The 10,906-nt window shown below is 37.1% G+C and overlaps 1 long non-coding RNA gene across 1 annotated transcript; it reads left to right on the forward strand.

Annotated features, from left to right (window-relative positions):
• The first annotated feature begins 3,763 nt into the window (after nucleotides 1-3,763).
• On the forward strand, nucleotides 3,764-10,374 carry LOC146821976 (uncharacterized). The gene is made up of 3 exons (XR_014962797.1): nucleotides 3,764-3,841; nucleotides 3,938-4,009; nucleotides 10,192-10,374. It is a non-coding gene; the product is annotated as an uncharacterized LOC146821976 (long non-coding RNA).
• The last annotated feature ends 532 nt before the right edge of the window (nucleotides 10,375-10,906 follow it).

Consider the following 10,906-nt stretch of genomic DNA (forward strand, 5'->3'; position numbering starts at 1 on the left):
TGTTCTTTAACATGGAGGGACAGTAAGCACCAACCTACGTGACACACCAGGTATGGGAACACATGGAGAGAAATATTGCCTTTCAGCGAGAAATGGTATTTTTAATTTAAAATCAGGGCTTTGGTGGTGATATCACTGAAAATACAAGATTTAAAAAAATATATTATTGTCTATGGGTGCTCGTGGAAGACAATTTCTATGGACTGGGATATTTTACTGACCTCTGCTGGTCGTTTTCTATCAAGAAAGTTAAATAGAGGCAGATGCCAGAAAAATTAAAAAAAGAAAGCCCCTCAGCAGAAAGCAATTCTGGTATTTTACTGACCTCTACTGGTCGTTTTCTATCAAGACATTTAAATAGAGGCAGTTGGATAGAAAAAAAAGTTCCTAAGCGGAAGCAGACAAGTCCTAGGGCTGATCTCCAGAGCCCACAAAGTACATAAACATATAAGCATATACTAAAGTAAATACAAGAGATCTCGAATGCTCATCCTGAAAAAAGCCCACTTGTGGGTCCGCAGTCGCAGACTCATTGCAAAGGTTAACAGGTCCCCTTTCGGTTGCTGTATTGAGGTGTTGAACTGGTACTTATGAGATGAAACTTGTGCAAACAGTCTTTAGCATGTGTTATAGTGACAAAATGGCAAACGAATACTGCCTTAGAATGTGCTGCATTATGCCGCATAATTTAAGTGAGCTATGGCCTTCTTTGCCACATAATTGCAGTGGCCATGCCTATGTCCTAGTAACAAGTAAAGCTAGAGCCACATTGTGGGAATAAGTGTGGCCACAACCCTTCCCCTGTCTTAATCCAACTGTATGATTTGACAAACTGTGCCACAACGAATGTCATCTACTGCATTTGGTGCCCTTGTGAATTGATATACATAGGCCAGGCTACCCAACCGGTGAGCGCGCGGATTGGCCAACACAGGAGACGTACTCGCTGTCAAGTGGAAAATGCACCACTGGTGGATCATTATAAAGAAAAAGGCCATTCTGCTAATGATGTGCGATGGCAGGTGGTAGAGAAAGCTAAAATGCCACCCAGAGGTGGAGACATTTCGCTCATCTTACAATCATTGGAGTGTAAATGGATCGATAAGTGTGGATCCAATCGCAATGGACTGAATAGTCTTGAAGAGTGGCGTAGATTTATAAGCTTACTCTAACATCTCTCATATGGGCTATCTCACCTACTTCCTGGATAGACAGGGCTCTGTCTAGGTATAATAAGAATTATATACACAGTGGTAATGCCATGAGATATACTGTATATAGGGTAGTCTGTTTAGAGTACATTGTAATCATATGGAACTATGCATAATAACAATTGATAGTGTTTTGTGGATTTATTCCCAAAAATCACTGTGGACTGCAGGATATTGATGTGGAACACTTGATATAACTTTATTGTTCACTGTATATACCTTGGCACTCAATATTAGATATAGTCGATTAAATGTGTAAGATGAACCCGTATTGATTAGTTAATACAGCACATAAGAATAACGATTTAGATACCCTGTCCTTAATACATGTTTGTATAATGGATCTGTTTGCCTTATGTTTTAAATGGAACATGCCACTGTGTATATCACTGATATACCTGAATGTTATGAAGGTTATATCACTCAAAAAACTTGATAAACAAGATGTGTAAAATCGAGTTTTACGCTATTCTTGAAATTGAAACAATACTGTATATTAGAAAGAAATAATTGTACATCATGAAAAGAACATCCGTTAACATTGGTTGTATATTGTACATTGGTGATTGAGATGAGTCTTGTAACCACATCAAGCTGGCCGCCGACATCGTTATTCAATCGGCCTCCGAGGAACACATATTACATATATGTAGGTACCTTCCATTTCCAGGAAATAGAGTGATAATTGTAAGCCGTATTGCAAAACGGAATCAGCTTGAAAGTGAGACAGGCGATTGAGATTCAGTAAGTTCAGCACTTATTATATATACCTGAATTCTATGTCTTACAATAATTAGTGCATTGGTTACTCAGATGAGCCTCATAACCACTACAAGATGGCCGCGGATTCCGCTATTCAATTGGTTCCCTAGGTTATATATATATGGGGACTTCCTGCTTCCGGTAAATATAGCGAAAATTTGCCGACCGGAGTAATATACGGAAGCATCTCGATTGTGAGACAGACGACTGAGATTAAGTAAGTTTAGCGCTTAGCGTATATGCTGGATCTTGTGTCTTACAGTATTGAATGTTGTAGGATACGCGCTAACCCCCGCTTAATTTATTTCAGTGGGTCAGCGGTTTGAGTAATTATTTACTGAAGGAATTTTTACATTAAGAAGACTCCTATTGCAATAAGGAGACGGGCGACTGAGATCTAGTAAGTATAGTACCTAGCATATATGCTCGATTTGTGTGCCCTACAATAATGAGAGATGTAGGAAATACGCTAACCCTAATTTAATTTGTTACAGAGGGACAGAGCTTGAGTGATTACTCATTAAGGAATCTATACTCTGGAAGATTCCTTTTGTAACAAGGAAATATAATTATCATTCAGATATACTCTGGCAAAAAAAGATTACAGTAAGTCTGATCTTCCACTTCACCTGGGTGGCCACTTCAATTGAATTGAATTGAGTTTAGGAACTGAAATACTCTACTCCCTGATTACAGGTCCGGATATTTTTCTGCCTACCAACCACATACTGGATCCTACATGGACACATGTATGCATTATACTGGTAAGCCACGACCATTTGCCCCTTAAGTCCTATTTCCTTTCATTAAATTACATCATTAAGGTTCATTACCTTATAGTTATACCTCTTTTTCCTGTTTAGCCCCCAGAAATACAGTCCTGAAGAGACCTCGTATCTAGAGTGGGTCAAAACGCCGTCGACAACATATAAAAGAGACAGCTTTGATCAAATTATTGTAGATTGTATTAAGTCTGTCCTTGTATAATTTTCCAATAACCGTCCTAGTTTTTTGCAACTTGTCACATAATTTCACTATAATAGGTTATGGTTTTTCACTTGGGGTCAAAAAATCACTACAAATGTTAAGAATAAATCTATCTTTTTGTATATGTATTTTTGATATTAAGTCTGTGATACAAACGACAATTGTAGAATAAAAATACCCACTTCGGCTGAAGTTAGGTATGTTTCTAAAGGAAAAAGGTTATGTGTGGGCTTATTATGAATGTTATACATACATGATTGATACTGAGATTTATTATAAGATCATAATTGAAATATATGAGTGTGATTACTTCAGAGTGACAACTTAAGTCGCAGATTATACATCATTTATTGAAAATGCGTTCCTTGTGAACATTGTTGTGTACTTTGTACTTACCCGGTTTACAGGGACATATAGGTTGCTCTTGTTATTTAAAATATTGTGCTATTACTAAGCATTTTTATTCACTTTTCACTTTATTTCTTGATTTTTCATTATTATCACTTTTGTTACTGTTTTCATTTTCAATTTCTGTGCACTACTCTTTTGCACTTGCTTGCTTGGTTTGATTTAGTTGGTTGATACCTGTTGAGGTTCCTTCCGATGCCTCTGTGGCCGATACGGCAAATAGCTATGTCTAAAGGTGATTGTCTCATAAATCAGACAGTCCTCTTTTTATACTTAAGCCATTGCCTGGCGTCTGACGTTACGATACATATAGATGACTGGTTGTGAATGAACACAGTCCCCTTTCTATACTGCTGCCTTGGACCGGCGTATGACGTTATATTGCTGAGACGTAGCCTATTCTGTGCACTTTCCAGCATCTTGCCCGGACGGTTTCTTTACAGGCTTCATTGATCAATTTCTAGCGGGGGAAGGTAAGCGTGTACATTAGTGTTCCCCACTGTATGTGGGATAGTATCAGTTTTCTGCTACCGGACATTTCAAAATAAGTTTTTCTTGTTCCCTTGCAGTTTGGCTTGCATTGGGGGACCCTAAATTGAGATTATGGCCTGCATTGATTGTTTTGCTCGTAGAAATAACAGGTAAAGTTTTTCCTTTGTTTTCGACATTATCTTGAGACACTTGCGGGTCAGTCATTATAATTTTAACTATAGTGGTTAATTTTTAGCCTCACTTGACTCGACTGGTGGATCTGTCCATGAACTAATTGGCTATCTGGTGCCGCCCGCATCCACAAATTTGTTCGATTAGTGGTCCTGTTCATGAACTAATAGGTTATTTGGTATTGCCCACTTCTATTGATTGGATCGTTGATCGAGCAGGTAAAGTTTTTTTCCTCTTGATTATGATATAATTTTGTGATACTCGCTGTATAGTCATCATAACCCTGGACTATATTTGTTTAATTTTACCCTCACTTGCCCCGTGGAAGAGCTCATAAAGCAATTGGCTATTTGGTGTTGCTATGTTGTGATCCTTGGGGACACATATATACACGAGTTGAAAAATATTGGCGACAGTGAGTACCTTTTGAAGCAGAGTCTCAAACAATAAAAAACGATGTGGTCTGGTGCAGGAAGTGTTTAATTTCGGCCTTTCATGTATTTATAGAGAGCGCCTCATTATTTTTGGTTTGAAGCTCCCTGAATGGAAGTTCTTGACAGACATTTACATCCATGCTGCGGATTCATTGTTCATAGGTGATTAATCTCACTATTTTGGTATTGGGGACTATATATGTTTTATAAATGTTCAATCTTTGGTCCTTATTTAGCACTCTCTTTCTAGGGGTGTTCATGCTTTATTAATGAGCACCTATTTACTTCATTGATCTCTGGGATAACTCTTACTCTTTAAATGATTCCCTTCTATAAGTAATTTTTTCATCTAGTGCTATGATGTGACCCTGGCACATACAACAATGTTTGATACCCCTTTGTTCACTTTTAGATTTTTATCGTATTCCCTATTGGACGTTCTGTCATTCATTATTGTTTGTCCTGATGGTGACCATCGAATTCTAATATGATCAAAATGCTGTTGACACCTACATGTGGTCCTAATTGAAGAGGACACATTTTTGTTATGTGTTATTTTAGTTTTGTCTACACCACATATATGTATTTTTTCCTCAGCCACTTTTTATGTATACATAGCATATTGTCTGTATGGTTGTTCTTGTAACTTGTTGAGCGCCATCAGTGTTTTACTGTTTCTATTATTATTGTCTTATTGATACATTTTATGTATATATACAATTCAAACCTGTGGGGATATCACTTGTTTAAAATACTTTTCTACTTTTTTCTCCTCTCTGTTCTCTTTCTCTAGACTTCATTATTTTTTAGCCCTAATTCTTTGGCATTTTTATTTTGTATCTCACACCACATATGAGATTTAACTTGAACCTTTGTTAGGATTCTAGTCTTCATTTGTGTTTTGCCACTCTTTGTATCTCTCTTCCTGTTCCCCCCTGATGGTACGCTTTACAGTTGTCAGTCCTCTTTTATTCTCATTTTTAGTCACATATTTTGTCAGCTGTTGGCATGTACGGTCTTCTCTTAACGTCCTATCACCCTTTCCTTTTTCCTTCTATATTACCTTTCTTTTCACAGCTCTCTCTCCCTTTTTCACAGTTTCATCTCCCTTTAGTTATTACTGTTGATCATGTTACTTCACATATCGTTCCATTTTTATACATTCAGAATTATATCTTGGAATGTGAAAGGCTTCATTAACCTCCTAAAAAGGCAGAGAATACTATCTCATTTAGCCTCCTATAAGCCAGATTTAGTTATGTTACAAGAAACAGAGTAGGTTTGGTTTAGTCCTTGTTTCTCCTACCTCCAATAAGAAAAATTGTGCAATTATCCTATGTCATAAAAAGTTGAATTGTTCTGATGTTTCTCAAGACATAGATTTGGAAGGTAGATGGTTATTAGTTAAGTTACTTGTTAAAAATATATCTTTGACTGTAATTAATGTTTATGGTCCGACTCAACCGGACTATTCTTTGTGGCCTAATATTACAAAAACAATTATCCAGTATAAATCCCAAGTTCATTTTATCTCTCATAAGGCTCACAAACAATTTCATAACACAATTTGTCAGACACACCTTGTTGATGCTTGGCGTTTATGTAACCTAGATGTAACAGAATGTTCTTTTTTCTCCCTCCTAATGGCTCTCTCACTCGGTTAGATTACATATTTCTCTCCAAAGCTTCATCCCAGAATCTCATTTCCTCTTCAATTGAACCAATTGTAATTTCTGATCATGCCCCAGTTGTTGCGGATTTTGATTTACTCCGACCACAGCCCAGATCTTCTAGATGGAGGTTTAATAATTTTCTCTTACAAGATCCGTTTTTCTCCTCTGCCTTAATTTCTTTTGCTGAGGAATTTTTCTCATTAAATGTAGATCCAACTTCTTGCCCCTCAGTGATTTGGGATACATTCAAGGACACTGCCCGTGGTTTCATTATAAATTTTTGTTTCCAGGAAAAAGAAGAAAAAAAAATCACTTAATCATGATATAATAGTTTATTAGCCAACATCAAACGTCTAAGGCATCAATTTTATTCTTACTCTTCTGGCTCTACTTTAGAGGAACTTGTTTGTGCAAAGCTAGATTTTAACAAATTAACCACAGACAACGCTTCATCTATTCTTCTATGCAGTAGTGCCCATTATTATGGTGGATGAAATAAAGTAGGCAAACTGTTGGCTAATTAACTCAAAGCTCAAAAAGAACGCTTATTAATAGATTTCATTCAAACGTCAGAAGGAAAATATCTTAGAAGAATGTGACATTTTATAAAACTTGATATACACCGGAATCCCCTGCATCTAACTCTCTAATCTACACCTCTCTTGCACAATCTATCCCCTCTTCAAATTAAAATCTTGACTTCGATGCTCTTGAGTTGGATTTATCAATTACAGAAATATCTAAATCCTTGAGCCTTCTTAAAAAAGAGAAAACTCCGGGTCCAGATGGATTTACGGTAGAATTTTATTTACACTTTTCAAACTTACTACTTCCAAAACTTTTGCATCTTTTCCAACACTTTTGTACTATTGGCAAGGCAGATGGTACTTTTTTAGGAGCCACAATATGCTAAATCCATAAGGAAGGCCGCAATCCTAAATTATGTAAGAACTACTGCCCTATATGCCGGGTCTGGTGGCTCAGTGGACTAATGCATTCTTTGCAGGTGCCTGTGTACAACCTCATGGTCACAGGTTCGAATTCCGGGGGGCCCACTCAGCCTTTCATCCATCTGAGGTCAATAAAATGACTACCATTGAGTTGGGTAACAATAAACATCTGTTATTCAGCACCAAGAGACCCTTTTGGGGTGAACGTGCGCTTTACAAATACACGCTATGTTATGTTATATCCCTTATAAATGTCGAATATAAAATCTTTGCTAAACTACCTGCTCTACAACACAAACCTCTTCTCCCCGCTCTAATTGGGCCAGAGCAACGTGGCTTCGTTAAAGGTGGATTAACATCTGCAAACTCTCTGCTGTTTTTTAACGTCCTAAATAAGGCTTCCACTCTTTCCTATTCTTTAGCTGCAGTCTCTATCGATGCAGAGAAGGCATTTGATAAAGTTGACTGGTCATTTTTATTTAAAGCTCTTCACTGGCATTGTTTTGGTCCCAAATGTATCTCTCTTATTTCTTTGCTTTATATGACCCCCAGTGCTTCTGTCTTAATTAATGGTCTTATTTCTCAATTCTTTCCATTATAGCGAGGTGTACATCAAGGATGTCCCCTGTCTCCTCTCTTATTTGTTTTACCTATTGAACTCTTTTTGTCCTGTATCCATCAAAATGCTTCTATCTCTGAATTTCTTTATGGAGATTCTCATTTGAAGTTATCAACTTATGCAGACGATAGTTTGCTTTTCATTTCTAATTCTGAAACCTCTATTCCCTCTTTATTGCAAGAGTTTTCTTTGGTCTCTGGTTACAAAATCAATCCCGATAAGACATAAATACTGCCCATTACCACATTTTGTCTTAAATAACATTTTGATTTGACTGGTTTCCGATGGAATAATTCTAAAATGAAATACTTAGCAATTTGGTCAATAATTCCATATTAGACTCGGTTAAAATCAATACGAAGGAGGGTTTTGATCGTATATCCTCCTAGAACTCTCTTTTTCTTTCATGTTGGGATCGTCTTGATTCCATTAAGATGATGATTACCCCAATTTTTTTGTACATTCTTTCAATGCTACCCATTTACATTTCCTCCATGTATTTTCAAATAATTGACTGCCTTCTCTCAAATTTTTATGGCACGATAAGAAGGCTAGAATTACCCTGAAACATCTCAGGAAACCAAAGTCTAACGGGGAGTAAACTTTTCTGACTTCAGACTTTACAATAAGGCTTTTTGCCTGAAGCAAGCATCTAAATGGCTTCTTACAGACATCTCCCCTTTTTCACCTTTATGGGTTAGAGTGGAATGTTCTTTGCACGCACCTTTTTCTGTAAAAGAAATTCTTGCATTTATTGCAAAAGCAAATATCATGTCTCTTCCATTATTTCGTCACACATGCTCCTTATTAAGACCTCATTGTCAACCAACGATCTGCACTAGAGATTCTTCCTACAATCTCCTCTTTGGTATAACTGCCTTATTACTATTAATAATAGACCTTTATATTGGAAATCTTGGAGACTCCGGGGAATAGTTTTGGTCCGAGATATGTTTGATGGTATGACTCCTTGCTCTTTCCCTCATTTTCAAGCTACATTTAAGTGTCCACGCTCTATTTGGCAGAACTTTTCAACTTTTATGGAGTTAATTTTAGTTGTCCCTTATGCCGCCCCTTTTTTAATGCCTCTGCATCCTCAGAAGATCCACTCTTAAAAATGTTGTTGTTGTTTCCAAAAGCTTCCCTGATCTATAAACATCTTTTCACCCCAGACCCTGCCTGCTCTAAAACTAGTTTGCAATTGGCCTGGGAGGCAGATTTGGGCTGTGTAAGGAGCGTTAACTACTAGAACAGGATCTGGGCAAGATCGTTACAAATCTCTAAATCCGCTTCTCAATCTATGTTTTTTCTATATCATAGGTTGTATCTCACCCCCCCTATCAACAGCTAAACGTTCACATACTAGTAACAATTCCTGCAGGTCCTGTAAATCCCCTTTAGCTGATTTGCTGCATCATTTGTTTTTCTGACCCAGTGTAGCCTCCTTCTGGGTGAATATATGGTCTCTTTTTTTGTTTCAATTTTTTTATTAGAGTTTTGCATTACAATATTCCATGAGATACATCAGATATTTCACAGATGAACCACCTTTTGTGTCACTTTTAAGTATCATCATTGTTGACAAAGGGCAATTACATTGATTGTCTAGTCCTCCGAATACATTGACATAGCTTAGATCATAGATCTACTACTGTTTTGCTCCAGTGGACTATAATGTATCCTGCTGCGACTGAACCTTTGTGTCAAATGGTAGCGAGGGTTAGCATATCCTCTCCTCCTCTATCTGTGTATGGCTTCCCCTATAATGTCTCTGATCATCTATTCCGTTTGGTGAGTAAGTCGGCTTCAGAACTGCCGATGAGGATTTAACTGTGAACCGTGGGAAGAAAAAACCTGGGGAGGGGGGGGAACACACATGGTGGGCAAGGAAGATCGTGAATATATGGTCTCTTATAATCAAAATCTTTAATTTGCCTTTATCTAATGTTTTTGCAGGGAGTTTGATAGAGTCTTTGGGTTTATTCTTGCATGAAAAAGGGTTATTTGACCTTATGTTGGCTTTAGCTTTTCAGAAAGTTACACTAAACTGGAAATGCTCAACTAAACTTTCAGTTAAGTCTTGGTGAAATAATGTTTGTCATTATAATAGACTGGACATTGCTTTTGCTTCCTCTTACAATCCACTTGCTAATAGCGATTTGTGTAAGTTACCATCTTTCAAACGTTCTGAAAATGTTAAACCTCCGTAAATTATTTTCTCTGCTGTTTACTCTATGTTATTTCTCAGTATTACATTGTTTTTAGGTTTGTTAACTATTTCTTTATTTATTATTACTGTGTAATGATACAGGATCTTCAGTTGTAGAATTATATTCTATCCTCTCTCCCCTCCCTCCCTATGAAAATTTCAAAATGTAAATAGCTTTCTACTTTGTTTAGTATTTGCCTTCTCATCTTTTGCTATTTTAGTTTTAATATAATCCGTATGACTTACTCTTTGTATTTGTTTTTTATTTCAAATAGCTTTTAAACTAAAAAAAAAAAAGCTGGTCCCGGGTTTTGACCATTAAGGACTGGAAGACCAATGACTTGGAAAAACAACTGTAATGGCGAATCCAAGGAAGAAAAAGGTCTTGTTGTGGTACTGCTGTTACTGGACACTGTGGATGGGGACTTTGAATTGCCAGAGGAGCTATGGGGAAGAAACTTGCCAAGGTCGTAGACCAAAGAATTATGGCAAGTATCAATGCATACACTTTACAGAACTGACAAACCTGCCTATTATACGAAGAAACCATCTTTTCTCCCTTTGTTAGAGCGTTTTGGACGCCTATTAAGATTTTGTAGTTGGGGGAGATGGGTTTTTGCATTGCAGGAAGTGCAATTTACAAAAGGCTGATCAAATTCACATTTTTATGGAGTTTCCCATGATCCAACAATATTGGGAAGATGTGGGTAAGACAATAGTCGATATCCTCTGAGTGGATATCAAGGTAAGCCTTAGACTAATCATTTTGGGGGCAAGAATGAAACAGAGAATCTGAGAATTGCCAATAGTAAATTGTTGTTCTATCTGATACTGTTGGCAAGGAGAGGAATCTGTAAAAAATGGTTATCTAAGGCACCACTTACCATAACGGAGTGCCTTGATTCTATAATGTATGCTTTAAAATGCATGTTACCGCCACTAATAAAATTAATATATGGCAATCTTTGATTACATGGAAAGAGTTAGAAT

Source organism: Triturus cristatus, chromosome 6 (assembly GCF_964204655.1).
Source record: "Triturus cristatus chromosome 6, aTriCri1.1, whole genome shotgun sequence".
NCBI classification, from domain to species: Eukaryota; Metazoa; Chordata; class Amphibia; order Caudata; family Salamandridae; genus Triturus; species Triturus cristatus.